Consider the following 8,688-nt stretch of genomic DNA (forward strand, 5'->3'; position numbering starts at 1 on the left):
ACGGGGGGCTCACAGTTTTAATCCCCATTTTGCAGATGAGGTAACTGAGGCACATAGAAGCTAAGTGACTTGCCCAAAGTCACACAGCTGACAGTTGGCGGAGCCGGGATTTGAAGCCATGACCTCTGACTCCAAAGCCCATGCTCTTTCCACTGAGCCACTACTATACCTTGTTCACTCAACTTCTTTGGTTGAAAAGACAACCTGGTGAAACAAACACAATTTAAGTAGGATGCCGTCACGGAGAAAAATGATCAGAGCCATTAACCACCTCCTCCTCTTCCTGCGAGGAGCTGATGTGTTTGCTGAAGACATGCATTACGTTTTTCCAACAGCAGCAGTTGTGGCTGGGTGGCTTTTCCCATTTTGTGCGTAGCTTCTTGTGCCCACCATCTCCTGGCTTCCAGATCTCTCTCCACTGTCGTTCCTTCCCTGCCTATGTTTTCCCAGCAGCCGGCTGGAGCATTTGAGAATAAGAATGGAAAATTTCTGGGTGGATTAAAGCCCCTCTTATGTATTTCCCTCTTTTTTTCTTATAATGAAAAGTCATGTTGTGTGGCTCTGGGAGATTCAATGAAGTGAATGTTTTGTATACATTCTGCTTACTAAGAAAGGATTTTGCAATTCCCACGTTTACACACACATAACCACTCACAACAGCTCGTATAAAATCAATACAATTTTATGTCAATTTTGATTTCCTACCTATTCTGGGAAACAGAATAAAAGAGGTTTACAATTATGTACTTATAATGGCTCTTCCCTCTTTTCTTCCAAAAGCCATTTGCTTAGATTTCTGAAGTGTTTTGAACACTAAATTGGCCATATATCTTAAAACGTGAGACCTTCAAGTTAGAATAGACACCCACTATATACTTCCTTGAAAACTAGAAAGTTCCTGAATGACCTTGCTCACGCCTAGGCCAGTTGATATCTCCACATATTTATTGAGTGTCTACTTTAGAAAACTGTACTAACCACTTGGGAGAAAATAATAGTAGAAATAATCCCTGCCCCCAAGGTTTCTTATGACTTTACTGTAGAAATTTATTGATAATAATATTAGTATTTTTACATGCCTGCTATGTGCCACCCCTCTCAGGGTCACACCAGGAGAGTTTCCAATACTCTACCAGTCTTGACTATGAGAGGGAAAGTCATGCAGAGGTCTACCCATTCCATTCCTAGCTTGGCCAGTGGCTAGCGAGTGGAAGGCAATCTGCTACAAGTCTAAACTCACCTGTGCTGGGCAGCAGCAACACAGGAGAGAGTCGAAGGGCAGAGATTCAATCTTACTGCGTGGAAGAAGGCAGTGGTAAACCACTTCTGCATTTTTACCAAGAAAACTCTATGGAACACTACCAGAACATTGCAGATGGAGTTGGGGCATTCTGGGAGAGATGTATCCGTGGCATCACTGTGGGTCAGAGATGACTTAATGGCATAAGACAAGACAAAATTTTGTGCCAAGAACTTTACTAAGCCCTGGGGTACAACAGCACTTTTGTAGATAATAATAATAATGATGGTATTTGATAAGCACTTACTATGTGCCAAGCACTGTTCTAAGCACTGGGATAGAAAAAGGTTATCAGGTTGTCCCATGTGGGGCTCACAGTCTTAATACCCATTTTATTGATGAGGTAACTGAGGTACAGAGAAGTTAAGTGACTTGCCCAAAGTCGCACAGTCATATATGTATATATCTATAATTCTATCTATTTATATTGATGCCTGTTTACCTGTTTTGATGTCTTTCTCCCCCCTTCTAGACTGTAAACCCAGTGTGGACAGGGATTGTCTCTATTGCTGAATTGTACTTTCCAAATGCTTAGTACAGTGCTCTGCACACAGTAAGCACTCAATAAATAAGATTGAATGAATGAATTAATACAAGCCAGGAGGAAGAATCAATCAGTGGTATTTACTGAGTGCTTACTGTGCAGAGCACTTTATTAAGTGTTTGGGAGATTACAATAAAACAAAGTTGGTAGACACATCCCCTACATGGAGAGAGCACAGGCCTGAGATTGAGAATAATAATAATGATGGCATTTATTAAGCATTTACTATGTGCAAAGCACTGTTCTAAGTACTGGAGCGGTTACAAGGTGATCAGGTTGTCCCACAGGGGGCTCACAGTCTTAATCCCCATTTTCCAGATGAGGTAACTGAGGAACAGAGAAGTTAAGTCACTTGCCAAAAGTCACACAGCTGACAATTGGCGGAGCCGGGATTTGAACCCATGAACTCTGACTCCAAAGCCTGTGCTCTTTACATTGAGCCATGCTGCTTCCCCAAGAAGGTCAAAAGTTCTAATCCCGGCTCTGCCACTTGCCTGCTGAACTTCCCTGGACCTCAATTACTTCATCTGTAAAATGGAGATTGAGACTGTGAGCCCCATGTGGAACAGGGACTGTGTCCAACCCAATTTTCTTGTATCCACCCCAGCCCTTAGTACAGTGCCTGGCACATAGTAAGTGCTTAACAAATATCACAATTATTATTATCATTATTATTATCATTATTATATCCCTTGCTGACAAGAAGTTTACAGTCTAGAGGGGGAAGAGAGGGGAGCGAGAAACATTAAAATGAATTATGGGAGAAGGATTAAAAAACATGTTTAAGATTTTGTGATACACCTACTCTGTTGTATTGTGCTTTCCCAAGTGCTTAGTTCAGTGCTTTGCACATAATAATAGTAATTAAGAGAAGCAGTGTGGCTTAGTGGAAAGAGCACAGACTTGGGAGTCAGAGGACAAGTGTTCTAATCTCAGCTCTGCCACTTGTCTGCTCTGCATCCTTGGGCAAATCACTTAACTTCTCTGTGCCTTAGCTCATCTGAAAAATGGGGATTAAGACTGTGAGCCCCACGTGGGAACAACCTGATTATGTTGTATCTATCTCAGGGCTTAGAACAGTGCTCGGCACATAATAGGCACTTTAAAAATACCATAATTATTACTACTGTGTCAAGCATTGCAATAGTAATAATTATGACATTTATTAAGCACTTATTATGTGGGAAGCACTGTTTTAAGTGCTGGAATAGATACAAGATAATCAGGTGGGACATAGTCCCTCTCCTGCCATACTAAGTGCTTGGGTAGCTCATTGTGAGCATGGAATGTGTCTGCTTATTGTTGTATTGTGCTCTCCCAAGAGCTTAGTACAGTGCTCTACACATAAGCACTGACTAAATATGGTTGAATGAATGAATGAGCGGTCACAGGGGGCTCACAGTCTAAGTAATAGGGAGAACAGATGTTGAATCCCCATTTTACAGATGAGGGAACTGAGGTCCAGAGAAGTGAAGTGACTAGGCTAAGGTCACACAGCAGATAAGTGGAGAAGTCAGGATGAGAATCTAGGTCCTAATCCCAACCTCCTTCTACTAGGTCACATTGCTTCTCTAAGGACCTTACAGTCTAGTGGGAGACACGGACATTGAAATAAATTGTGGGTAAGGGAGACAACTGTGTAATTCTTCAACTCACCAGATCCTGGGAAGCTTTCACTCTCCACCTGGGTAAGGGGAGCTTCTCCTCTCTCTTGCTTCTCCGGGAATACGTAGGGCCAGAGAAGAAGATGGCCACATATTTTTGGATGGGCAGTAGTAAAAAAAATCAATCAATCACTCAATCAGTCATATTTCATGTGTGATTACCATGTGCAGAGCACTCTACTAAGTGCTTGGGAGAGTATAATATCATAGAGTTGGTAGACATGTTCCCTACCCACAATAAATCCTCTGAGAACCTAGTGAATGGGGAAGAAATAATGTCTCCAGGACCCACCGAGTAGGGAAGCAAATTTGAGAAGATCTATATTCATTCATTCTTTCATTCATTCATTCATTCAATTGTAATTATTGAGCACTTACTGTGTGCAGAGCACTGTACTAAGTGCTTGGGTTGTACAAGTTGGCAACATACAGAGACGGTCCCTACCCAACAACGGGCATACAGTCTAGAAGGGGGAGACAGACAACAAAACAAAACATGTGGACAGGTGTCAAGTCATCAGAACAAATAGAATTAAAGCTAAATGCACATCATTAACAAAATAAATAGAACAGTAAATATGTACAAGTAAACTTTAACACAGTTTCTTTCCATTGGCACAGATAATCAAGTGTTTATTGTACTCTGAAAATCGGTTTTGCTATTGTAATGATGTTGGTAGATCTAAGTTTCCTATAGAGCCCATGACCCACCCTGACCTCTAGGAATTTTCATTCCAAGGACCTCTACTAAACTTAATTCATTCATTTATCCATTCATTCATATTTATTGAGTGCTTACTGTGTGCAGAACACTGTATTAAGTGCTTGGAAAGTACAATTCGGCAACAGAGACAACCCCTACCCAACAATGGGCTCACATTCTAGAAGAGGAGAGACAGACTACAGAACAAAACAAAATAAAATAAACCTACTTTATTTCATCTACCTATGTGTTTGCCAACTCTGCTATATTGCACTCTCCCAAGTGCTTAATACAGTGTTCTGCACACAATAAGCACTCATTAAACATGATAGATTGTTCTTTCTGAGGCTAATCTGATTGTCCTGTGCTTCCACCTGGGGCATGCCATTGTAAAAAGAAAATTATCTGAATGCAGAGGAAGAGATCAAACTGCCTGCATTTCAAAATCCCTGCTCTGCCATAGACTCGCTAAATGTCCTTGAGCAAATCACTGAACTCATCTTACTCTTATTTCTTGACTTATTCTATGGAGATGATAAATACCAAAAATTCTCAGAGTCACTGGGTACTAACTAATGATAAAACTGGCTGGTACGTGCTTAGTAAAGAGAGGAAAGTTCCATATAAATGCTGTACAATCATTAGGGACTACAAACACTAGGTTAAATTACTCTTTAGGGCACCTCCATATGGTTCAAACCAATGCTCACATCAGAGCTGCAAGTTTGTGGTCAGAGAATGTGTCTACCAATGCTGTTAGATCGTATTCTCCCATGTGCTTAGTACAGTGCTCTGCACACAGTAATCACTCAGTAGAGACCATTGATTGGTTTCAGAACATTTCTAATCTATGATTTATATAACTAGAATCACAAAATCACTTGGACTACTGAAGTACATGCCTATGGAACATATCAATCAGTGATATTTATTGAGCGCTTTCTGTGTATCCAACACTGTACTGAGCTGTTGGGAGAGTAATGACAGTGTTGGCAGGTACATTTCTTGTACACAGTTAGTGGATAGTCTCTTACCAAGGAGGCTGGATTGTCACTTCAAACCTCAGCAAAGGACATAGTGTAAGAAAAGTCAAAAAAACGAAAAAGAGAAAAAGCTCTGCCACATGCTAAAAGGCTACTCAACCCATCTGAGAAGCAGTGAGAAGCAGTATGGCTCTGGAAAAGAGCACGGGCTTTGGAGTCAGAGGTCATGGGTTCAAATCCCAGCTCCACCAATTGTCATATGTGTGACTTTGGGCAAGTCACTTAACTTCTCTGTGCCTCAGTTACCTCATCTGTAAAATGGAGATGAAGACTGTGAGCCCCCTGTGGGATAACCTGATCACCTTGTAACCTCCCCATCACTTAGAACAGTGCTTTACACATAGGAAGCGCTTAATAAATGTCATCATTATTGTTGTTATTATTATTAATATCTGAGTAGAGATTCTAGAACATTAATCAATTAATGATATTTTTTGAACACTGTGTGGAGAGCACTCTGCTAAGCTCTTGAGAGAGTACAATGTAAAAGAGTTGTTGACACATTCCCTCCATGCTTGTACTTGGTCCGATTTCTCTGATGTCAGTGAAGATAAACACTCTTTATCTGGCAGAATCAGTTGCATATAGGTTTCTTGCTCAGGAGGCCTCACATCTCCTGATGACCCTAGGAATACCTAGGAAGGAACATGGCCTATTGGATAGAGCACTGGCATGGGAGACAGAAGGACACGGGTTCTAATCCCGGCTCCACTACTTGTCTGTTGTGTGACCTTTGACAAGTCACTTCACTTCCCTGTGCCTCAGTTGCCTCATCTGTAAAATGAAGTAATAAGACTTTGAGCCCTATGCAGGGCAGGGACTGTGTCCAACCCAATTTGCTCATATCCACCCAGTACTTAGTACAGTGCCTGGCACATAATAAGCACTAAACAAATGCCATAATTATTATTAACATTGTTATTATTATTACCACACATTGTGCCTATTGATGGAACCTGTTGGCTTTTTTCTGTCATTTGCTGGAGGAAATGGTAACCAGAAAACCAGTAAATTGTGTTATACACTGCCATCTGCTGTGTTCCCAGAGGAATATGACCCAGAGGTTCACTTCACAAACCTGCAACTTCTTAGTTAAATCGATACTTCAATTGACAAGCGGAAACAGTGTGACTTAGAGGAAAGGGCATGGGCTTGGGAGTCAGAGGACCTGGAGTTTTATCCCAGCTCCACCTATTGTCTGCTGTGTGACCTGGAGAAAGTCACTTCATTTCTCCGTGCCTCAATTACCTTCCTACAAAATTTGGATTAAGTCCGTGAGACCCCTGTGGGATGTGGACTGTGTCCAACCTGATTACCTTGTATCTTCCCCAGTGCTTAGAACAGAGACTGGCACATAGTAAGCACCTAAGAAATACCATAAAAAACTTAAGGAATTCTGCAATAAAATTAAATTAGTAAACTCTACTTTCTCACTACATGAAAATCACTTGGGATAATGCTGATAACTAGTTGGGGTGAAATGAGATAATACAAGGGAAATTGGGTTCTTGGAAAGAAAACAGTTTGAGAATTCCGGGATGAATCTCTTACTTTTAATATTATCAACAGGAATAATGGAAAGTCACTCTATATGTCTGTTCAAATTCTAAAGGCAAAATAACATGAAATTGTGCAGAAAACTTGTCAGAAATGCCACATCTGTGAGGCTTTGATTTTCACTGCTGTAGAGCTAACTCAAATGGTGATTATCCAACTATCAGATACCCAAATCCTTCAATGTTCTCTTTCTTTTTCTAGGATTCTCACCTTTAGGCCATTTTTCTCCTCAGCAACATCTCCACCAGAGGGTAGGCGAGGGAAAGGAATCAAAAATAAATTGAAATCTACTTAAAGTTAGTACATGTGCATGAAAAAGGTCAAACTGATAATTAAATGAGGTTTGGGGATTATCTGCGGGTTTCATTTATCCAGGATTTTCTTGCTCTTATCAGTGCTGACTAAATATTTTGAGAACTACAGAAGTGAAATGTATTTCGAATGTGGATGAGGAAGGAGGAGAGAAGGAAAATGGGCAACAAACTTACAATGAGGGAGGAGAAGAGTTATAGGAGAAAAAAAGTTAGGGACAGAGATAGAATCTGTCAGAGCCAGAGTATGTGAGAAAAAAATCAGACAGAGAGAAAGAGGAGAGAGGAAGAAGGAGAAAAAAAGTCAAAGACCTCTCTACATTCTTTTCTCTACATTCTTGTTCTCTCCATTGATCTCTGCCTTTCACCCTCAGCCTCCTCTTTCCTTTCTCCGGCACGCTTACCTGCTCTTTGATTCATTAATTCATTCATTCAATCGTATTTTATTCATTCATTCAATCATATTTATTGAGCACTTACTGTGTGCAAAGCACTGTACTAAGTGCTTGGCAAGTACAAGTCAGCAACATATAGAGACAGTCCCGACCCAACAACAGGCTCACAGTCTGATTCAAGCTCTTAGTAAAGAATTTTGTGCAGAATAAACAATCAATAAATACTATTGATTGATTGACTGAGTGATTGGTTTCCCGCTCCTTTCTCCTTCTCCTTCTCAGTAGGGTCATCAAATTCTGCCACCTCTCCCTTCACAAGAATTGGCAAATCTATCCCTGCCCTATCTCTTCACAAAATAATCTCCTTGCCTAGGCCTTGAGAGTGCCCCACATGGGGTAGTGTGACTTTCTTACTGGGTATTGCTGTGTTGTACTCTCCGGAGCACTTAGTACAGTGTCCTGCACACAGTAAGAGATCAATAAATACAATTGATTGATTGACTGATTGATTGATTGAATGGATGCCCTACCATCTCCAACAGGAAGTTGGATTCCTCCAACAGGAATTTCTTTTTCTGTCCCAGCTGGCCTCAAATCTTTCCCTCCTCTCTCTGCAGGCAGTCATTGGGTCACCACATAGTTGAGTCCCACCCTCTCCCAGCTTCTGTAAGAGCAGAAGGGATGTCTGACCTCCAAGTCCCCCCATCTAGTGCGTTCAGGTGACAGGCAGGCACAGATCCTCATGAGAGCTATGGTTACGTGCTAGCCAGTGGCCGGGACTTTGTAGCCTCTGCGTTCGGTGCCATCTCCCTGGGGATACATGTCTCCTTAGTTTCAAGGTTTGCAGTGGTGTGGCATCCTGGCTGCTGAAGTGTCTCTGAAGGAGCCACGGTGGTGAAGTGGTATCATGAAGTAATGAGAAGCAGCATAGCCTAGTGGATTGAGCATGGATCTGTGAGTCAGAAGAGCCTGGAAATCAGAAGGATCTGGGTTCTAGTCATGGCTCCACCACTCTCTACTGTGTGACCTTGGGCAAGTCTCTTAATTTCTCTGTGCCTCAGTTACCTCATCTGTAAAATGGGGATTAAGACTGTGAGCCCCATGTAGTACTAGGACTACATCCAACCTAATGGGCTTGTATCTACCCCAGTGCTTAGTACAGTGCTTACCA

At 41.5% G+C, this 8,688-nt stretch overlaps 1 non-coding gene across 1 annotated transcript; it reads left to right on the top strand.

Annotated features, from left to right (window-relative positions):
• Positions 1-1,092: 1,092 nt before the first annotated feature.
• Positions 1,093-1,230, top strand: LOC119941044. Its single transcript, XR_005455082.1, has one exon. It is a non-coding gene; the product is annotated as a small nucleolar RNA SNORA7 (small nucleolar RNA).
• The last annotated feature ends 7,458 nt before the right edge of the window (positions 1,231-8,688 follow it).

The sequence above is a fragment of the Tachyglossus aculeatus genome, chromosome 19 (assembly GCF_015852505.1).
Source record: "Tachyglossus aculeatus isolate mTacAcu1 chromosome 19, mTacAcu1.pri, whole genome shotgun sequence".
Taxonomy (NCBI): domain Eukaryota; kingdom Metazoa; phylum Chordata; class Mammalia; order Monotremata; family Tachyglossidae; genus Tachyglossus; species Tachyglossus aculeatus.